The sequence below is a fragment of the Tachysurus fulvidraco genome, chromosome 15 (assembly GCF_022655615.1).
Source record: "Tachysurus fulvidraco isolate hzauxx_2018 chromosome 15, HZAU_PFXX_2.0, whole genome shotgun sequence".
NCBI lineage: Eukaryota > Metazoa > Chordata > Actinopteri > Siluriformes > Bagridae > Tachysurus > Tachysurus fulvidraco.
This window is the reverse complement of record NC_062532.1, coordinates 22,838,719-22,843,024: the sequence shown is the minus strand read 5'-3', so window position 1 is coordinate 22,843,024 and position 4,306 is coordinate 22,838,719. Positions and strand designations below refer to the sequence as shown.

At 45.2% G+C, this 4,306-nt stretch overlaps 1 protein-coding gene across 3 annotated transcripts in view; it reads left to right on the top strand.

Moving 5' to 3' along the window:
* Positions 1 to 1,223: 1,223 nt before the first annotated feature.
* Positions 1,224 to 4,306, top strand: part of syt3 (synaptotagmin III) — a 52,122-nt gene continuing 49,039 nt past the window's right edge. The window contains exon 1 of one of the 3 annotated variants that reach the window (XM_027145496.2): positions 1,224 to 1,387. The gene's annotated coding sequence lies outside the window, so the exon portion shown is untranslated. Of the gene's footprint in view, positions 1,388 to 3,469; positions 3,625 to 4,306 lie in introns of those variants that run through there. The other 2 variants (XM_027145495.2, XM_047800980.1) reach the window with 2 other exon arrangements.

The following is a 4,306-nucleotide window of genomic DNA, read 5'->3' as shown; positions in this document are numbered from 1 at the left end:
AGTAATTTCCTGGGCTCTAATTTAAGCAGCTCCGCACGGCCGCCTCGGTGGAGCTGAAGCTCTGCAGGTTAGATGGTTCTCTGGTGTTCTTTGTGTTCCACCAACCTTCTGCGATTCACCAGGTACAAAGTTCAGCGCTGGAGAATAAAAACACGTCGTACCTCACAAACACAAACACGAACACGAATGGAGGATTGTGCTGGATACACACTTGCTAATCAGGCTAATTACAAAGTGTGTGCAGGGGCGGAGTCGAGGCAGGACAGAACCTGACCATTGATTTGTATCTCGGTTTAAAAGAAGGTCAATCAGATACATTACAATTTCCTGAAAAAGAAAAAGACAAATCTCAGTAAATCACACCTCCTTTTCTAACCAAACCCTGTCCAGAACCTTCTCCAGGAAACCTTCTTGCTCGCTGGTCTTCATGATGCTGTTTGTTTAGGTCTCCAACAAACAGAGGCTTCAGGATAAACCTAGGTCATGTCCATGATCTTCAACCTTTTCCACATAAACAGCTAGTACAAAACTTTACAGGGGGAAAGGTTCAGTCTAGCACCCTTTACTAAGCTAAGCGCCCTGAGAAGGGCAATAATGGAAGGTAAAAATCATCCCATTAAGCTACATTAAGGAACTTTTATTTGTCAAGCTTTTATTATTGAAGCTAAAAATCAAATCATATTAAAAGAACCCTCGAGGAACATCTTTAAGAGTCGGTAGCTTAGAAGCTCATTTAGAACTTTGAACCCTTAGCCGAAGAATAGATACTGAAGTTTTTTCAATCATAAATGGTTAAAAAAAGAATAAAAGTCCTTTAGGAATACATTTGGAATGTAGGAATCAAAAGAATCAATCTAACTTTTGAGGAACCTCCTTGTCTAGGAGCTCTTTCTGATCCGTTCTAAACTGAAGGTGAAATATCGTACATGTTTAAATTATTATTAATACTTTCTTTTTTTATGCGAATTGAATCGAATAGTTTGATTCACCTCAGCAGGTTTGTTCGTAAGAGTCGACTCGTCAGAGTGATTCATATAGATGAAGTGAATCAAAATGAACATCAAGTGATGTCTGTGGCACTACAGCCAACAAACAGAGACGGAGCTCGTTTAGTATTCCGGGCACATGGCGGAGAGGGGGAGGGTGGAGTGAAGAATGGAGCGAGGGATGGAGGGAGGGATAGAGGGAGGGACAGGAGAGAGAGAGAGGGGGGGCATACTGTGAAGGAGGCAGGGGAAAAACAGAGCGAGGAGAGACAGACAGAGAGGAGAGAGACGGGAGAGGAGGAGAGATGATCCTTATTCTTCTCTGCCTCTCAGTCTAGCCTGTGGCATCCATCCTTCTGTATCCCTGCATCCCTCCATCCCTCCAAAGTCCTCCATCCCAGGTACAGTACACAAGCTCCTTTTATTTCTCTGTGCTCCTGTGCTGCATGTTGCATTGAGAAACGTTCTACCAATGATGATGACGATGATGATGATGATGATGATAGGTGACAAAGCCGAAGGTCTGGAAAATAATAGATAGATATAAATGGGGATAAAAAGGATGTGTGTGTGTGTGTGTGTGTGTGTGTGTGTGTGTGTGTGTGTGTGTGTGTGTGTGTGTGTGAATATGCGCTTCCTGTGTCCTGTATCGTCGTGTGAAGCTCGTCGGCGTGAGATAATAAGATGCAAAACTATTGTTCCCCGATCTCCTGCGCTTCAGGAGCGTCGGATCGTGACTTTGCATTTGCGGCGCACATGTGTGCTGGCATGTGTGTGTGTGTGTGTGTGTGTGTGTGTGTGTGTGTGTGTGTGTGTGTGTGTGTGTGCATGCAGAATTGATCATGTCTTCTACTGCATGTGCGTCCGTCACACAGGGATAGTAACACAACCATGGTGTGTGTCATGAGGAAATATTCCAGCTCTGAGATCCTGCTCTGCTCCGGTGCATCCTCACACCCCACCTCTGCACGGGAACGCCGACCCCCCCATCACCATTCACACACCGCTGGGCAGCCGCTAATTCCCTCTAGACGAGGATGACGCTGCTGAGCAGAGCCCTGTGTGTGTGTGTGTGTGTGTGTGTGTGTGTGTGTGTGTGTGTGTGTGTGTGTGTGTGTGTGTGTTTAGAGGAGCTGGATCTACAGCGACACCCAGACATCCTTCTAGCTTTTCTTTCCATCCACAGCCATGTGAGCTTATATATAATTTAGGATGGAGAGCTGTAGGAGAGATGTGCATATGGAGAGAGAAGGAAATAAAGGAGTGTGTGTGTGTGTGTGTGTGTGTGTGTGTGTGTGTGTGTGTGTGTGTGTGTGAATTCTGTCCTCCAGTTTCTCCTTTCTACTAGAGCTCTGGTTTTATTGACAGTGTGTCAGATGGTCACGGTTTCGTCCACACTGAAAAACACGTCATGACTTTGGGGGAAAAAAACAAGCTTCTCTCGCTGGTGTGTCATGTTGTGTAGTGTAACAGAAATCCTGGTGTGTCATGTTGTGTAGTGTTACAGAAATCCTGGTGTGTCATGTTGTGTAGTGTTACAGAAATCCTGGTGTGTCATGTTGTGTAGTGTTACAGAAATCCTGGTGTGTCATGTTGTGTAGTGTTACAGAAATCCTGGTGTGTCATGTTGTGTAGTGTTACAGAAATGTTGTGCTGTGTAGTGTTACCATGTTGTGTAGTGTTACTCTCTTTCTCTCTCTCTCTGTCTCTTTCTCTCTCTCTTTCTGTCTCTCTCTCTTTCTCTCTCTCTCTCTCTCTCTCTCTCTCTCTCTCTCTCTCGCTCTCTCTGTCTCTCTTTCTGTCTCTCTTTCTCTCTCTCTTTCACTCTCATTCTCTCTCTCTCTCTGTCACTCTTTCTCTCTCTCTCTATCCCTCTTTCTCTCTCTCTCTTTCTCTCGCTCTCTCTGTCTCTCTTTCTGTCTCTCTCTCTCTCTCTCTCTCTCTCTCTCTCTCTCTCTCTTTCCTGTCGCATCATATTACATGGAAACCACAAAGAAACTTTACGTCTGAAACTGGAGACTCCTTCCTTTCCAGCCGTACATGTCGCTGTCTCACGTAAGCTGTTGCTTTAAAACAATAACATCTCAGAGCACGAGTAAAGCTAGAACTAAACTAACACCTGAGTCGATTACACGTAAGCTAACGCTGTGACAAGGCTAATCCAGACAACGCTAGCACGTTTAGACTCGTAAACAAAACACGGAGGTCCATCAGATTAAAAACGAAGCCGATCCGTTAGCGCTGGAATCGCAGCAAACCGCCGAAGACGTGTTTATTTTACACACAGAAGAGTCGAGCACATCCGAGTCGTGTGTTTAAGAGCAAGGAGAAGCTAATAACCGCGATTAGCTCTGTTTAATCGGGCGTCAGCCAACAATACAAACACGATTTGTTTTATTTTGTTCTTTTACTCCAATCACATTCGTGACTAAAACAGGAAGTGATGAAACAATCAATAGCGCCGTTTCCTCTGAGTCACGGGTCGTCAGTTGCCGGCTGATACACAGACAGACACAGATACACAGAGTAATCCAACGGAGGAGGCTACGAATAGCAAAACTTAAAGGAGCTAGCGTGTTTTTATGCTAGTCATCGTTATGATCTGATTCATGGTGAAGGAACGAGAAAACAAACGCAGGTTAGACGTCATGACATCGCGCGTGTGTGTGTGGGGGGTTTCGCCGAAAGCAACAAGGCCGTGTGAACGTATGGTAGGAATATCCTGTTAGATACACGTCAGGGATTTTAGTCTTCTGTGTCAAACACAGCATCGGAAACTCCTGACGGCTTCACAGAGTCACGAAGCGTCTGCGTTCTGCTACATAACGACAGAGGTTCACTCTGAACCCTGCAACAGGCGAGGAAACCTAAAACGCCGATTCCTTTGTGTGTGTGTGTGTGTGTGTGTGTGTGTATGTGGAGGAGGAAAAGATTGATTTCTACCGTGTGTTGTGAGAAATCGGTCATGCATGGCAGTGTAGATGTGTCAGCGGAGAGTCAACGAAATCTCCGAGAGGATGAAAGCTCACTAATCCGACATGGTTTAAAGGGAAAAAAGTTACGATAAAAAGCAAGAGAGAGAGAGAGAGAGAGAGAGAACACTTGCTGAGTGTGTGTGGGGTGTGTGTGTCTTCATGTATGTGTGTGTCTGTGTGTGTGTTTGTGTGCATCTGTGTTTGTGTGTGTGTGTGTGTGTGTGTGTGTGTGTCTGTGTGTGTGTCTCTATGTGTGTGTGTCTGTGTGTGTTTGTGTTTGTGTGTGTGTGTGTGTGTGTGTGTGTGTCTCTGTGTGTGTTTGTGTGTGTCTGTGTGTGTTTGTGT